Genomic DNA, 18,650 nt, shown 5'->3' on the forward strand with positions numbered 1-18,650 from the left:
CATGGCTTTGGAAGAGCAGTGAGTCAGGCACAGATAGCTCAGGTGTTGGGAAGCATTACTGTGGGTTGCTGGGAGATCTATGCTACCTATATCTACGGGCGGAGTGAGAGGCAGCAGACACATCTATTCTTTTTCAGATTCGGAGGCTCAGAGCATCATAACCTCCCATGGCCTAAAGTTCGGCAAACATTTCTTGGTCACTTCTTTCTAAGCTTCCGGGCCTTACTTCTTTATCTTCCTGTGTTGATCTCTTTCTAGGTGACAGTAATTCTGTCACCTTCACTGAGTCCTACAGGCCATCTCCTCCACTGGAGGTCCACTTCTAGACCATTATGTGTCCTGTGGAAGAAAGAGTGAACCCAGGGCTTTGTTGAAAGCTTTGCTGTGGAGATTTCCTGTTGGAATTCAGGCACCACAGATTTCACCATTTCTGCAGCTAACACACATTTCATGTTGGGCTAGAAAAGCTGGCTTTAGCCAGGCACAATGTGCAATTTCATATAGGAAAAAGAAAAAAGGAAGTGAACGATTAAGATTTCTATTTGAATTATTAATTTCTTCAGGGGCTTAGGCTGGACAATTTCCCAGGCCCCCGCAAGGCTAAAGTTATGTGGATCTAAATTAGATCCGGTCTCTGGTCTTATAAGAAGTGATTTCATAGACAATTTTCTCATTTTCCCTCCATTTCTGGGCATTAATCCCCTGATTCCCAAACACTGGGTTCATAAGCATAGTAGTTCCACTGCACCAACTGAGTTTGTTTCTGAATTGGCTGATCTGCTTACATTGCATTTTTGGTTTCAATGGTCAGAACTTTCCAAAAGCTAACGTTGAGATGACTTTGATTCTCAGACTCAAAAACTAACAAAAAGAGGCAAAGGAGTAGCTAATGGAGGTGCAAGGCTTCTGAGGAGAACGAGTGGGATGTAAAAGTCCCTGAGCAGAAATTGTCATAACTGATGTATGGAGGAAGAGCCATCATATTAAGGCTGATTTTTTTCCCCAGTTCAACTTCTTTCCTGAGTACATATTTCTTCTCTCTCACTCCTCCTCTATACACGCAATACACACACACACACACACACATATACATATACATATACGTATACATATATATATATATATATATGTTAATTCTTTTATAAAACTAGAGGATAAACGTACAGGAACTTGTTCCATGATTTATAGAATTTATGCTTTACTGTATATATGATTCATTCTATGTATAAATAGAATACATAGGGGATCCCTGGGTGGCACAGCGGTTTACGCCTGCCTTTGGCCCATGGCGCGATCCTGGAGACCCGGGATCGAATCCCACGTCGGGCTCCCGGTGCATGGAGCCTGCTTCTCCCTCTGCCCACCCCGCCCTGTGACTATCATAAATAAAAAAAAATTAAAAAAAAATAGAATACATATGTATATATACACTTAGAGTTTTCTATGATATATGCCTGTTATCCTGAATGTTCTGATAGTAATACATGTAGAAAATTAATATATACCAAAACCTGGACTCTATATATGGAGATATGTGTGAACTTTTATATGTGAATAGACCAGCCCCATATCATTATATATGTTCACCTACAGATATAGGTCTTTTCATCTTAAGAATTCCAAGGGTTGTATTTTCTTCCTCTCCTATGCCCCGAGCATGAAGGTTTCTCCCTGAATACCTGCCCTGGCTCTTCAAATCTGTGGAAGGTGAGCTGTGGAAGGTGAACACTGAATCAGCTGTTGCTGCAGTGCTTATGTTGACATCACTTCTTTTTCACCTACCGGCATTTCCTAACTGTGTCATCATTTACTCATTTCCTGTGTTCTCGTGTGTTTGTTTAATTTTTAATGCAGGTCTCTCTGTGATCTGATTCCTGTGTTCATTTCCAATCCCAGGCCCTCTTCTACCTCTTCCTTCCTCTATTTCTGAGCCCTAAAATCTAGTCTTTTTGAAAGATGTAGTGTTTTTCTTCTATTGTCACACTTTTTTTCTTTTGTTTTGTTTCTTCTTTTTCTTTTGTTTCTCCAGTCCAGAATAATTGCCAGCTTGAATTCACATGGTCTCCTCCCACTGATCTACAGGATCCAAATCAAGTGTCTCCTCCTCTGGGAGATAAGTTACAGGTTTTCCTTATTTCCCAGAGAAATGATCATGCTTTTCTTTGTAGTAATGTCATCCAAGTGCCCAAAATAACACTTTACAAGCTACTTCATAGGTCTGCTTTTAAGCTTACCACCCATTCTAGACTGAGCAAGCTTTATTCACTATTGTCCCCCTACGTATCTCTACTGTACTTGGGTTACATGTGGCACATAGTACCTGTGTTCTGAAGCAAAGCAACTAGTGAAGAGCATTTCATAATGGTTCCAACGTCACTGATAAAAGACATATTATTTAATGTTTACTGAAAACCTCATTAATAACTGTTACTCTCAGTTAACGTGGAAAGAATGCTTAAATTTTGCATCAGAATAAATTATTATATTGACAGGCAGGTGGGATATACTATGAAATTTTTTTCCAATGTACATATAATTTATAACATGATGACTACACTTAATACTACTGTATTGTAGAATTGAAATTTGCTAAGAAAGTAGAACATAAGTGTTTTCACCAAAAAAAAAAAATGTTAAATATGAGGTTGTAGATGGGTTAATTAACTTAATGGCGGGAAGTCCTTTTACAAAGTATATCAAATCATCACATTGTACACTTTAAATATCCTACAATTTTATTTCTCCATTATACCTCAAAAAATCTGGAGGGGGGAAAAAGGCCATCTCAATCATATTTTCAAGAAGGGCCCAGGCCACTACCCCAAAGACTCATCCTTCAGTAAAATATACTGTATTTATGGATGCTGAAGTAAATTAATATGCCAACCTTTTCTATGCCTTCTCCTGCATTCACCTCAGAATTCCAGCTAATGATCGCATGTGCGTTTCCTCACTGGATTTAAGACCCGCTTTTTTGTTCCTCTAGTTACATATGCTTTTGAGTTTAAATTCCTTGGCATCCTTTAAAGTTTGCAAAGCACCATGAAAAATCACTGAAATGAAAAGCACTAAAATATGTAAATTGTTGGTATTGTTCGTACGTGCTTCTTCACATAGGATATGATCATTTCAAAGACAAAGTAAGATTTCTTTCATGTCAACAGCGATTATGTTTACTGTATGGGATCAGTCTTCGATATATGAGAGTTACTACTTCTTGAAAGTTAAAAAAAAAGTTGTTTTAAACTTTTGGAATTTATATTTCAAATTCATTAACCCCTTTTTCTTTCTTCCTGCCTCCTTTATTTCTTCCCACTATTTTTGTTGAAAATTATGAGTTTGGAGGCAGTTGCAAAAGCTTGTAGTAGTAAAATTGTCAGTAAGTAATTTTATATTAGATACTGGTTTATAGACTCCGATTTCAAAAAGCAGTTTAATTTTCTTTTAGTGTAAAATATAACAAATATTGATTTGGGGGGGACGTGCACTCTGCTATGTAGCATGTGAGCAAAGAGCTTAGAAGTTAATTCTTTAATATAGAAAGATTATAAACTAGCACTCAGAGGCACATCTTCAATTTGCTGGAAGGTTATTATTCTGGCCTGTAGGTCATGCTTAAGACAGTTCAGTCTTCTTTTCCCTACCGTCGCCCTTGCTATACTTTTTAAAGACAAAAGTGTATCCCTATAGTGACCAAACAGTGACAAATTTGAGATGTTTCCCTTTGTCTTTAGAAATTAGAAATGGTCTGATGCACTTCTGAAATCCTACAGCTTTCAAAGCCCAGGAATTTTGTTGATCTCATATTTCCTGGTGTCTGCTTTTGAAAGCAAAACGACTATTCTCCCAGGAATCCTTCGGTCAGAGTTACGACTGATGATGTGAGTCGATAAATGCTTCTTGACCTGTGGTCAATGTAACAGCAAGGCTCTAGGGACATGAGGCATCTGCCCAGAATGGAGCTGTAAGCTTGAATGCAGAAGGGCCTGGAATTACATGCAGGCAAAGGGAGAAGAAAGCTACCAAGAGTAGAATGAAATTTATGGACTGGCAGGGAATTTTAAAATAAAAGGTTATGCTTGACTGAGCTGTCACCTTTAAGGAAAGAAAACGAGATTTTTAAAAAATATTATGCAAATGTAAAAGTGACCTAACCAACATTTATGGATAAATCCATATTATTGTTCTAAGTCAGGTCCTGATGTGCTGGTGCACAGATAAAATACAGATCAATTTACTCGTTACATGATTGGCGACCACACTAATTGTGATTCATAACTGTCACCCACCATTTGTGCTATTTGAGAGCAATTCTGAGCGTAGGTAATTATGGTAGATTGCCCCTGTGCCAAGCAGACATTGCATAAATCCTTCAGCTGAGGTAAGCCTGACAAGCTGTGAGTAATAGACTGCACCTTGGAACAGATTTATATTTGAGGCTCAGTTAGCTGGAGTGCTTCATACTTTTCATTTCTCAATAACTTGACTGGAACTAAGGCAGTCAGTTATTTCCCAAATTCTCCATTTTCATGATAGGATAATCAATAAAGAGCAACTATTAATTTAGAGTCACTCTGATATACTAGGACTAGACAGTTTTACTATGATATTGATTACTTCTGTAATTTACCACTGGTCCTAAATGCCAACATGATCCAGACACTTTGAAGGTCATTAGAAATAGGTTGCTTCCCAGTGATGCAAGTTCACTTCTTGATAAGGCCAAAGGCTTTGTGGTCATGATAGTTGGACTCCTTGATTCTTCCAAAAGTACCATAATTTTAGCAATCACACATTACACCACATAGCCGAAAAGAGAAGAGCAAAGTCAAGAGGTGTTTTTTCTTCATAGCTGGAGTTCTCCAAATGAGGACCAGGAATGATTGTAGGCCACCATCCTCCCATACAGTAGGACCCTGGATAGCCTCCGGTTGTTATCTTGCATCTGATCTTTTGTAGAGGAGTTTCCCACCACAGTCAGATGTCACGCAAGGAGTTCTCAATAAGCAAAGTTTTCTATGTGATACAGGTTTCAAGTCTAGTGTGAAAAGATATCCTGGATGTCTGTTGCCTCCAAAGCCCCATAATTTCCCATAGGATAGCTCAGATGGGACAGCTTGTGATTTCTAAAATTAAATTAAAATTAAACAGAATTTGTGAATTTTCTCAATTATCTACATTTTCTCAGTACCATGTTACTGCCTAGCATTCTTGCTGACCACCTGCTTTCTCCGGAAGGAGATTTGAGATTTTAGAGTGATTGTTCAAGTCTTCATCTCCTTTATCTTTTCTTATCTAGGCCATTTCTGAATCCTGCAAGACTTTCTCCTTTATCTCACTCCATGAACTTCTACTTCATACATTCTAAGGGTTTTCCTAAAATGAAATAATAGGAATCAATGGCCATACCATTGTATATCGGGGTTGCTGTATTTGAATCATTGGTGGTATCTACTAATCCCTTTGCAATTATCTCAGTAGATTTCTTTCTTTCTTTCTTTCTTTCTTTCTTTCTTTCTTTCTTTCTTTCTTTCTTTCTTTCCTTTCTTTCTTTCTTTCCTTTCTTTCTTTCTTTCTTTCTTTCTTTTTCTTTCTTTCTTTCTTTCTTTCTTTCTTTCTTTCTTTCTTTCTTTCTTTCTCTTTCTTTCTTTCTTTCTTTCTTTCTTTCTTTCTTTCTTTCTTTTTTTTTTTGTAGATTTCTTCCTGGCCAATCACCTATTCACCTAAAGCCAAGTGAGCCTGTTTTGTTTTTTTCAACCATAACGGCTTCTCATTTGGTTTAGGACCAAACTGCCAAGCCCTAATACATAGTCGGTGCTTTGACTACAAATATTCTCCCTCTCCTCAACAAATCAAAACTATTCCGCTTTACAAAACACTACTGTTGTATATGAAACAATAAACTGCAGTTTTAAGATGTTATATGTTTATTATATTTTGTTGTATTTGATGTTGCCTAGTTTTTAACATGCCTTTATGAATAATTTATGTGACTTAGTTTTTAAAATGGAATTTACTAGCTCTAAATACAGTATAGTATCTGATTCATATCTACCAGGAATAAATTAGCACCACTGATGAACCAACAAAATTTGAGACTGACGTGTGGGTTGTAGCATTTTTTGAGCATATTATTACACATTGAAATTGTGAGAACAAAGACACACACGCACACACACACCATAGAGTCCAGCTGTGACCAAATTAATAAAAAGTGTATATTAACAGAAATTGTGTAAGGTTAATGGCAGAAGGAGTAGTAAATGTTCAAGGCCAATGTTGAAAGAGTAAAAAGATATTCCTGGAAGATTAGAATCAAGTCCTTTAGTAAAAAGCTAGTAAGAGATAAAAAATTAGTGATCAGTGTATGTTTCTGTAAGTCTCATAAGATCTATCTAGATGTCTGTGTAGTTGGAATAGATGCATATTTTTATAGGCCATTGGCCATTATCTGTTTTATGAAGCTATATAAAAATAAACAAACAACATTGTTTTTTTTTTTTTAATCATAAAGTCCATGTGTTCTGGGGAAGGACAACTTACTTATTTTTAAGTATCAGAAATCTCCATGCCTACAAATACAGGTAACCATGTATCACTTGATTAAGTTGCTTTAAAAAATGGTCACACATATTTAAGAATTTTCCAAGTAGGTTATATAAGGATGTCAGTTTTATTCCCCTTACCTTCATAAGTGTTATTTAGAATCCAAACTTAAAAAAAAATGAGTATAATCTACATTTTCATACATATATATGTCCGAGAAGACAGAATCCTATTGAGAAGACTAAGCTTAACCATTAAATTAATATATGCTTCAGATTACATGCATGACTCTTAATGCAGGTTACTCTTTTGGGGGTGATTATGGTCCCATTTAACAAAAATTCACAATGGTGAATGTAAGGTACCCCAGAGATACAAAGACACAGAACAATTAATGAGTCCCAAAAGTGTCTTATCTGATTTTAGTGCTGACCTCTTAAATGGAAAATCATTGCTGTTATCCCTGTTGAGAGACTTTTAATTTATGGAATGGGCCTGTACCTCAAAGAATAACACAGTACTGTTCCCAAGTTCTATCACTTTTCCTGGAAGTTAACTTTTTGATATGATGAAAGAAAAGTCAACCTTTGTTAAACTCAGCTTCTAAGCCCAAATGAAACCCTATTACCTATGTGAGCACAGCACAGCCCAATGACAAATGAGCCATAAGTGACTGCAACAGGATGCCTGATGAGGACTTTCGATATCTAACTCAAATCAGACCTTGAGTGTTGTGAGGTTTTGGCAGGGTCCAAGGTCGGTGTGCAAAGTGAAAAGGCTATGCTCTAAGTTATTTAGGGTCCATTACAGGATTTGTGTTCCCATCAGCCCTTAAGTTTGTAACAAGTGCTTGCAGATAATTATTCAGTGAAAGGAGTGGATCATTGGAATTGATGTATTTCGGCTTTTTTCTTTTTCAGTGAGTGAAAAAAAAATTGAAGGAAATTTGTGGAAGTCTGCTGAGTATTTATAACTAGGGCATAGTGCTACTGATAATGGATTTTGCACATGTACTTGGCGAGTGGGTCTGAAACATTTCCTTTCTGAAAAAAGTGAAATTAATCAATTTTATTAAATTAAAAGATGATTTTATAGTGTATTACATTATGCCAAGGAAAAATATTTTTTAAAAAACTTGAATTTTTGGGAAGGAAAAGAAAAGGTGATGCAAGGAGATACTATAACCATTTTCTTTTTTTTTTTTTTTCTATAACCATTTTCATCATCAAATCACCATTAAAAATATTGAGGTATTTGTCAGAATTTTTACAAACGAAATACTGCTTTTGGACAGTTTGCTAACGCAATCTTGTAAAATAATGTTTCAGTTGACTGGCTTCATTCTCATGAAGTAAAACACATATATTTAATATCTCCTTCAGCTTGACTTAAGACCAAATAAATATATATTTTTTAATATAATTGTTACTAGTGGCAAAAAAGGATCAGCTTACTTTGGATCACTCATTTTAGCTCAGTGGACACCCCTGATGGATTCAAAAATAAAATGCAGTGCTGCAGAATGCACTATTTTTAACTCAGTCACAGTGACATCGGGCTTGTTTGGCAGTGCTTGGACTGAGTTCCCTAGAACTAGTGTTGATATGGTTTCTTGAACATTAATCCACAGGGACATGATTGTAACTTTTTAAAAATAATCAGTATGCTAAGCATTATATGACTGAGAAGCCACTGCCTGAAAAGAGATGTGCAATAATGAAGGTATTCCTTTTTGAGATAATTTTAGCTGCTTATCAGAGCAGCAGCAGCAGCAGCTGTATTTTGGACTTAGGGTTTCTATTTAATGCACCATGAAAATGCAACAAGTACTCCACCAGAAAATCATATTTTGTTGAAAGAAGTAAAAGCAAAATGAGCTGCAGTTCTATACTAAGGAATCTTAAAACAGGGAAAATTTAACTTAGTAGTATATTTTTTAAAATGTTTTGAGTCACTTTTTTTTTTAGTTTGTACTTATAAATTGCCTCAGAGTAAAAATATTTTTAGAATCCTTATCAGTCAGAAAAACATCTTCTTCAATCAAAATTAGTTGGACTCTGTAGCTAAAATAACCCCATTTTACTTGTTTGTGGAATGGCTGTTGAGACTATTTTTATAAGCAAATGGCAAATGCTGCTCCAATGTATAGCTGGTGCAAATTAAGTGTATACTCTATTTCACAAATGAAGGGAGAATTATTGGAAACACTCTTCCCCTGATCAGTAAAAACTGATTACCATCAAAGAAGGGCCTGATTACTAACCACCAGCTTAGTGTTTAGCCAGAACATCTGGCCAACTCGGAGGGGAAAATTTGCTGAGCTTAAAAAATGTTTATTCCAACTTTCAACTCATGCATGTATAGAACACAGATGAGGAAACATCTGATGTCCTTTGGATTTCTGTTGTTAAACAAATGTAACTCATCTTCAAGCAAAAATTGAGTAAGATTTTTTCCTCATTGATTTGGCTCCTTAAGCTCTTAAGTAACAAAGACTAGAAAAGAAAGAGAAACAAAACCAAGAATGATTAGAGCCCTTAAAAATATCCGAAGGATAATTTTGACTTTACATCTCTTCACATACACTTTGATCTAGGTGGACTTTTGTTTAATTCAACCTAGGTTGTTGAGTGCATGCTACATGCAAGGCACAGAACCCAGTGCTCGCTGGAGATCATGAGCTCAGGACCTACCCATGCCTTGACTGCAACCCTTGCCCTGACGTATGCCCTGCCCTGTCTGCGGCTGGCACAGGTCTTCCTACCCCTTTAGAGCTTGGTTAATTATTACTAACCTGCAGAGCAAATGACTCACTTGGTGTTATTTGCCCTGAGGATCCTTCCTTGACCATTCAAAATTAGGTCCCTAGAGTCATTAAAGTTATCTATTCCTTGGCATGTATAGTTGACATCAAGATTTCTGGTTTGCTTCCTACTCCTCTCCCCCTGCCCCCAGCCTGTAAATTTAATTCAGTGACTTTGTTTCACTATTGTATTGCAGGCCCCAGAACTGAGCCTGACATAAACCAGGTAAACTCAGTAATATTGGTTGAATAAATAAATAAATAAATTACTTAATTAGTCACCTCCTATATCCTCAGTGCAGTTTCATCTAGGGAAGAAGGTGTGTATAAAAATGACAAGAAGGGAAAACAGAGTAAGGGAAGTGCTAAAAGACAAATATGAAAGGAGTGGATATGTATAGTTATGGCCACTAGGACATTCTTCATAGAGAAATAAATCCCTATTAGGGAGAAATGCTGGGCTATGTAGGCTACTAATAAGAATGTAGTTTTTTGGATAAAAGCTTATTTTAACATAATTTTGAAAAAATACATATTCATGGTAAAGTACTCAGTCTTCAGTCCTCTTTGGGCTGTTCTCTGCAATGTTTTTTTTTTTTTTTTTTTTTTCCAGTTTCTTTCAAGAAAGGATTGTTCTTTTACTAGATTCTGACCAGGCAGCTTCATGGGATAACTTTTTCTCACTATAAAAGTGGGATTTAAACCCTAATTTCCAAAAATACAGTAGCTAGCTAAAATTAGCATGATTTAATGCTCTGGGTCAACTAAAAGTGACATGTGAACATCAGCTAAAAAAGAAAGGTTCTAAATCCTGTAAATCTCAGTGGGGATTTTTCATTGGCTCATTCTGTTACAATCTTTTTCTCAGGGATAAGGTTTTCTAAGTCAATATTTTCCTAAAAGCCTGCCCTTTTGTCTTCCACTAAATATGGTAGTCTTTGTTTCTTCACTGACCACATGAGAACAGAAGGAAAATTTCTTCTCAGAGAAGACAGAGCAAAGGAATATATGTTTCTTGCCAAAGGTTATCACAGCTTAATGGTATGAAGGAATGTCCACTTCTCTAAACAGAATGTGCTATGCTTTCTGAAGTTGACACCATTTATTTAGTCTCGTGAAATAGCTGGTAAAGTGATCCAGGTTTGAGAGAAATACAAGCTGGGAGAGCCGGCCATGTGCGGCTAACAAGGAGTCATGGAGGGAGCAGAGGTTTCTGGAAGGAGAGGAGTGCAGGGTCAGGGGGCGTATCCCCTTCTCTGCCACTCCCTGCTCCCCAGCCTCAGGGCACTGCTTTCTCGCTCACCTTCCTCTCGTATCTTGCCATATTCCTACCCCCTACCCCTTCCATATTTTTTAATTACCATTTTTCTCTTATACCTGTTCATTCGCTTTTATTTTTTTGGCTCCTGTGCTATAGTTATTTGGGGCGTAGCTTAGCACCTTCACCAGATAGGAATTCAGGTGAAGGCAGAGAAGTTAGCAGGTGCACGCAAACTCTAGATAAGTGTAGGCCTGGGAAGGCTGATTTATAGTCTATCAGTACCCTCTAAGCTAAAGTCAATTGTCTCCAACTCTGGTGTGCCTCAGCATCAGCTGGGAAACCTGTTCAAGCAAAAGATGCTGCATCTCTACCCTAGCCCTCTGGGCTTAGATTTCTGTGTTTATTGAGCAAGTAGCTAAGAACTACTTCGCTAATTTAGAGGGAGGGATGATCTACCAGGAGTGAGAGATACGAGGACACTCCTGAGCAAATCGAGACAGTTGTTCGCCCTATTAGGCTCAAAGACCAGAGCCAAAACCAAATCCACTAAATCTACCTTCTGTCTTTCAATTTCAGTTATTCATAAAAAACCCTCATAAACCTCTACCTTCTATGGATATAAAATAGACGTGTTACTTATTTTTGTTTTTCAGTTGTGTCTCAATTATTCCATGGGTTAATGTATATATTAACCCATGGAATAATTATATATGTAATATATATATTATATTATATATAATATATATTAATATATGCAGCAATATTAATATAATATATGTATATAATATTATATTAATATATATGCAGCAATCTCATAACATTGATTTAAGAACTACGAGATAAAATGTCAGGCACTTAATATAGTGCCTAATTCTAAGTACTCAATAAATATTAGCTATTAATTCTCTCTCTGAATGCCCAAAGGTATTTCCTTTGTGCCTTCTTGAAATACTAATCTCCAGTGAAGGAGGATTCTCACTGGTCTTCTAAACTGACAACTGGTCTGATACATGCCACCTGTTTGTTCAGGCTGAGGAGCTGATCCATTTTATATAGTCTCCTTCAGAGGCAGGCCCTCTGGCTAGTGTGCCAACCGTATTTGGTTCCTCTCCACTCAGTGGCTGCTCCTGGAGAGACCTGCCTACTCTGTACCTTCCTCAGGTTTAGAAGCTTCTCCACACTCACTGTGGCAGGAGGAGTCTTCTCACTTCTTTCTGGATTCTTCTGTGGATGAGGATGATTTTTTTTTTCAGTGCATATCAGTTCAAGACACAGTGATTGCTGTTGGAAATGTGCTTGCAGAAGTTAACTTTCCAACTTCTCTGCCTAGATCTCAGCACTTAAGCTTAAGGTTAATAATAAACCAAGACCCACTTCTTCTAGAAAATAGGTCTTTTCTGTCCACATTCTTTCTTGGTGAAAGAAGGTTTTAGAATGACTGATTTGGCATTTATTGAAACAGTGTTCATCATTAGGACGGTTTATAATTTGCTGACCAGTTGAAACACAAAACAAAAGACGATCCTCTAGGTAGAAGATGCACATTATAACCTCTCCCCATGCTCCTTGCCCTCTTATTGTCCATCTCAGCAACGTGTGTTGGTCTCAAACACCATGGTCTTTTCTCATCCTGTCTGTTTTAGGCTAAACCTAATGTGCATGCTGAAGGGATAACGGCTGCCCTCATGCCCAGAATAACCAAACATGTCATCTGTACAAGCAAGTTGTTTCAGCCACTCTGAGAGAAATTTAGTAGCATACAGGTCAGAAAGTAAGTCCGTGAACTAACTGGAAACACAGCCCAAGACGACTGACTCCCAGCTCCGAGCACTGCACTAGATCACACTTCCTCCCTCCGTGAAAGGCTTCCCATGGCAGGAAGAACCAGAGAGCAAGCCTCTAAATTATACATGACTGTTTGTCTCATTTTCCCTCCACGGCTAATTGAAGATGCAGGGGAGTGCTGCTTTTCTGGCTTCATCTTTCTTTGTCATGTCTTACGTCTCCTCTGTGATGGGGAGGACACTCTGCAATTTCATTTCACGAAGGGTAGAAAGAAGCTTAGTAGTCTTTGAGGAGTCCCAGAATTACGGATTATGTCTTGGTTCACACTGAGACCTGCAGTTCATTCTTGGTTTGTTTACCCTTTTAGACTGAAATAAATAAATCACTTTTGAAAGTCAACCACATGAGATTTATAGTTGGTAGGAAAGGATCATGGATGACTGATGAGAAACTATCACAATATGCAACCAATAGTTACGGAAAATGATGAAAGCACCCTACCTAATGAATTTTAAGCGTGGAGGAATCAAACTTGGATGAGTGTTCACCATAAAAGCTTGGAGTTTGTTATACCTGGTTTAGTCTGGCAAAGATTAGGACTCTGGAGAGTCGAGCCAAGTTGCCAAAAACCATAGTTCTGCTGGGTGAAGTGACTCATGAATCGTATTTTTAAAAGAGAATTCATACATATCTGACAGTATGCACTTTGCATATAGTCCTCATAGCATCTCATTTTCTCTGGTATTTGTTCAGGGGTCTTAGAGAATGAAGCACCTAAACTATTAATAAAATGTCACAAATGATAAAGAAAAATAATGATGTCAACTCACCCTGGATAACTGTAGGATGACTCATTACTTCTGGATATTTTTGCTCTATTTACAAAAATACCAGCATTACTTAGGTGTAGGGCTGTCTGTGAAATACACATTTCATCACCTTCTTCCCAAAGAGTCATTGATTATTAAGTTGCACAATAGACTTAAACATGCTCATTCAGATTTGTACCAGCTAAAGCTTTATGCCTCCAGCCTGTTCACTCCTATCTTTCATATAATATGGAGTGTAGGCATAGTATGGAATTTGTATGGATAGAAATGAAGGGCTTCAATGGGGAAGTCTAGCCTTGGATGTCTGGTGGTGGGCAGGGAAGCACCATTTGAGAGCTCAGTGATATAAGTGGAGGTGTGTTTGGGGGATCGTAAAAGGCAGTGCATGCAGAAGGAAGAGACATAAGAAGAAAGAAGTCTGGGTCAACACTTCTGTAATTCTTTGTGTGTGGAAAAAACAAAAAGACAAAATAAACAAAATGTTGTCATAATAGATAATGGGATGTGAATAGGGGGTAATATAATTCCAGAATGTCAGTCCCGCATGGGCTTTGCCGGTCCCGTCATTCTCTTCATTCCTTAGATGAGGATCTGTCTCCAGGAAGGGCTGAGAGGCCAGTGCCCCTTCTCAGTGTCATTCTGATGAGTTGTCTGCTGACCCCGAGTCTGGATTTCTTAACTTCCTCCCTCATCCTTTTTTCTACTGACATGCTGCCTTTAGGAATGAATAGAGCACCAGGAAAACTTGGAGTCATGTCAAATGTACAAATTCCTTCTATTCAAGGATTATATTCTCTATCGCTTACATTGTGAGATTTTTTTTTTCTTCAATTTCTTCCAATATATGTAGGTCATCATAGTTAGGGTACTGCTTATCCTTACCAAGAAAGCTCTTGTATGGAGAATGTAGCTAAAAAAAGAAGCAGAGAATAAGAAATGGAGATAGTTTTAAGATAAAGTAGTAAAGTGCCACTCTAGTTAGTATATTTACTTAGCTTACGTATACAGTTTAGCTTCTTTATTTAGCTTCTATATGCCAAGAACTTCTCAAACAGATTTAAAATAGTCCATGTCTCCTTCCCTTCTCTATGATTGAAGGGTTCCTAGGGACCTCTACATTGCCTCTCTGCCAAATTCCTTAGCTAATCAGAAGCTGAGCTGCTACTCTCTCATGGTTTTCTCATCTCTTCATTGGCTCCATCTTATGTCCTTTGACTAGGCAACATTTTTGCAGAATAATATCTGTGCTGTCCATAACCATCAAACCATTAGCCGTCCGGCTTTCCCCACCAGGGTGTCTCCTTATTAGGCTTTATGAAGCACTGAGTCTCAAAAGACTGCTCATAGCTCTGGTTGCCATAACAAAGTTATGGGGGCTTAAACAACAGGAATGTATTTCTTACAGTTCTGGAGACTAGGAGGCCCAAGGTCAAAATACCATATATTTGATTCCTGGTGAGTATCCTCCTCCATGTCCTGCAGATGGCTATCTTCTCACTGTTTTCTCACAAGATAAGCATAGTAACTTCCTATCTTTTCCTCCTCTCAGGATGACACTAATCCTATGAAGGAGGCCCCACCTTCGTGACCTCAACTAAATTTAACTACCTTGCAAAGTCTACGCCTGAAAATACTTTCAAATTGGGGGTTAAGGTCTCAACATATGAATTTGAGGGAGTTGCACATATTTAGTTTGTAACAACTGTCCCTGGCCATACTAGCTTGAGATTCATTAGAAAGGTATAGAGTGGGAAGCCCAGCTTGCCAGGCAGGCAGCTTTAAGATTTCTCTTCAGGCAGAGGCCTTATAGCAAGCAGTCCATATTGCTAAACAGATCTCTTTTGCACCATGGTTGACAGCTCAGCTACAAGGATACAAGTCCAAACCAGGCAGTCAGCAGTGCTGCCTAGGCTCAGATGCCTCAATACTCATAGCAGCCAATGTTTCCAACAGATCTATGGGCATGGTTGCCATTGTACATGATGAGGGGCATGACAGAAAAGTCACCACGTTTGGGGATACCCAACAGTATGAAGACCACTTTGGATTATTTAGTTTAATTTTAGGTTCCTCCAGGACTAGACCCAGTTTGCCAATCAGAGTCATTTTTCCTGTAGGTGCTATTCGTAAGTAACATAGTTGGTATATACCAAGTGACCAGGGGAACAGAGCTTCACCATTCACTGGAGGTCAAGTTCTCACAAGGAAGGAAAAAGACTTCTGGTAACCATTATCCAACACTTTTGGATTGGTGGACACCTTTTCTTCTATCTTACTTCTTCTCAGAGCCATTGTTAAGAGCACTGGATTATTTTGGGAAGTTATCACAAAGAGCTTCATACTTTTAACTTGATCAGGAGATAAGTTATGCTAATAGTATACACTTTTCTCCCAGCTCTCCTTAGCATATTACTTTTACCAGAATCCCAGACACTAATGACACACTTGATGCTATATTTAGTAAAAGTCATTTATAATATCTGCATGATGGATTAACTTTTACAGGAACTCTTTAATAATATAATGTTGTATTCTGAGTAACAGCCTAATGCATAAATTAAATAAGTTAATACAGAGATATAATAATCATAATAAGTGTTGGTTCATCAATAAGCATCTGTTTGGAAGCTCCAGTGAATCATGTCCTGTTCTGGACTCTGGAAATTTATGGTGAAAAAGATGAAAAAAAAATTATTTAAAGAGCTTGTATTGGACTGATGAGATACTGTCAACAGGTTTAAAAACTAATATGATTTCAGTTATAGTCAGGTGATGCAGTGGAATGTGAGACAGTATAGGGTGGAGTGCAGTGGAGTGCGGTGGGGTGGCTAGGTGTGGCAGAGGAATGAGGAATGGCAGATTTAACCAGAAAGATCAGGACCAGTCAAGGCCCATGGGAGGAGATGCCATCTGAGTTGAGGCACAAGGACTTGAGAAAGGGACACCTCTGCCCAGTCCAATGGAGGAGCATCCTAAAGAAAAAGGTGCAAATGCCCAGAGATAGAAAAGTATTAGATATGCACCTAAATTGTGATAGCAACACATATTGTACTTATGGCCAATAATTACTGAGCATACTCTGTGCTGGGCACTGTGTTAAGTGAGTACTTAATGCTCATTACCTCCTCTGTTTTTCTTTTTCTTTTTTTTTTTTTTTTTTTGTATTTTTTTTTTAGTGGAGTTCAACTTGCCAACATATACTATAGTGCCCAGTGTTCATCCCATCAAGTGTCCTGCTCAGTGCCCATCACCCAGTCACCCCATCCCCCCGCCCACCTCCCCTTCCACTACCCCTTGTTCATTTCCCAGAGTTAGGAGTCTCTTGTTTTGTCACCCTCTCTGATTTTTCACACTCATTTTCTCTCCTTTCCCCTATAACCCCTTTTACTATTTTTTATATTCCCCGTATGAATGAAACCATATAATGATTATCCTTCTCTGACTGACTTACTTCACTGAGCATAATACCCTCCAGTTCCATCCACGTCGAATCTAATGGTGGGTATTCATCGTTTCTAATGGCTGAGTAATATTCCATTGTATGTGTGTATATATATATTAATATTAATAATATATATTATTAATATTAATATATATCACATTTCTTTATTCATTCATCCTTCGATGCACACTGAGGCTCCTTCACAGTTTGGCTATTGTGGACATTGCTGCTATAAGCACTGAGTTGCAGGTGTCCTGCCGTCTCACTGTATCTGTATCTTTGGGGTAAATCCCCAGTAGTGCAATTGCTGGGTTGTAGGGTAGCTCTATTTTTAACTCTTTGAGGAACCTCCACACAGGTTTCCAGAGTGGCTGTACCAGTTCACATTCCCACCAACAGTGCAGGAGGGTTCCCCGTTCTCCACATCCTCTCCAACATTTGTTGTTTCCTGTCTTGTTAATTTTCACCATTCTCACTGGTGTGAGGTGGTATCTCATTGTGGTTTTGATTTGTATTTCCCTAATGGCAAGTGATGCGGAGCATTTTCTCATGTGCTTCATGGCCATGTCTATGTCTTCTTTGGTGAAATTTCTGTTCATGTCTTCTGCCCATTTCATGATTGGATTATTTGTTTCTTTGCTGTTGAGTTTAATAAGTTCTTATAGATCTTGGATCCTAGCCCTTTATCTAATATGTCATTTGCAAATATCTACTCCCATTCTGTAGGTTGCCTTTTAGTTTTGTTGATTCGGCAGTGTGGCAGGATACAAATCAATGCCCAGAAATCAGTGACATTTCTATATACTAATAATGAGACTAAAGAAAGAGAAATTAAGGAGTCAGTCCCATTTATAATTCCACCCAAAAGCATAAGATATCCAGGAATAAACCTAACCAAAGAGGTAAAAATCTATACCCTAAAAACTACAGAACACTTCTGAAAGAAATTGAGGAAAACACAAAGAGATGGAAAAATAGTCTATGCTTATGGATTGGAAGAATTAATACTGTGAAAATGTCTATGCTACCCAGGGCAATTAACACATTCAGTGCAATCCCTATCAAAATACCATAGACTTTCTTCAGAGAGTTGGAACAAATCATCTTAAGATTTGTGTGGAATCAGAAAAGACCCCAAATAGCCAGGGGAATATTGAAAAAGAAAACCAGAGCCGGTGGCATCACAATGCTGGAAATCAAGTAGTACTACAAAGCTGTGGTCATCAAGACAGTGTGGTACTGGCACAAAAACAGACACATAGATCAATGGAACAGAACAGAGAACCCAGAAATGGGCCCTCAATTCTATGGTCAACTAATATTCGACAAAGCAGGAAAGACTATCCACTGGAAAAACGACAGTCTCTTCAATAAATGGTGCTGGGACAATTGGACAGCCACATGCAGAAGAATGACACTAGACCATTCTCTTACACCATACACAAAGATAAACTCAAAATGGATGAAAGACCTAAATGTGAAACGAGAATCCATCAAAATCCTAGACGAGAACACAGGCAACACCCTTTATGAACTTGGCCACAACAACTTCTTGCAAGATACATCTATGGAGGCAAGGGAAACAAAAACAAAAATGAACTATTGGGACTTCATCAAGATGAAAAGCTTCTCATTTCTTTTTTAAACCATGCACAAGACTTTACAGATGAAAAACCTGAGCCCACAGAGGTGGGCTTCAAGTCACATAGGTTTTAGGTTTTGTATCTGAGACTTGAGCGCAGGTCCAAGGCCTAGACTCTAAAGCCGCCTCCTCAAGCCAAACCCAGAGTTTTCTAGAACCAGGTTGTTGTCACTGCCTTCAGCCTGCTCTGCTTCTGAAAAGCTGACTGAGACTACAAAAAAAAGAAGATGCCAAGAGTGATCAAGGAGAAATAAAAAGCACATGTATTTGGCCAGGCAAGCATTACTTTGCAGTCTATTAGCTACAGTTAAATATTTAACACCTTTGAAAGCTCTGGGTTG

At 38.1% G+C, this 18,650-nt stretch overlaps 1 protein-coding gene and 1 long non-coding RNA gene across 3 annotated transcripts in view; one reads left to right on the forward strand and one right to left on the reverse strand.

The window, feature by feature from the left end:
- Window positions 1-18,650, forward strand: part of GPC6 (glypican 6) — a 1,091,148-nt gene that overhangs the window by 488,444 nt on the left and 584,054 nt on the right. The gene's annotated exons all lie outside the window — the stretch shown is intronic.
- The window catches only part of LOC112656069 (uncharacterized), a 54,729-nt gene continuing 49,610 nt past the window's right edge, over window positions 13,532-18,650 (reverse strand). The window contains exon 7 of the long non-coding RNA XR_004808336.2: window positions 13,532-14,135. This is a non-coding gene — a long non-coding RNA (uncharacterized LOC112656069). The remainder of the gene's footprint in view (window positions 14,136-18,650) is intronic.

The sequence above is a fragment of the Canis lupus genome, chromosome 22, assembly GCF_003254725.2.
Source record: "Canis lupus dingo isolate Sandy chromosome 22, ASM325472v2, whole genome shotgun sequence".
Taxonomy (NCBI): Eukaryota; Metazoa; Chordata; class Mammalia; order Carnivora; family Canidae; genus Canis; species Canis lupus.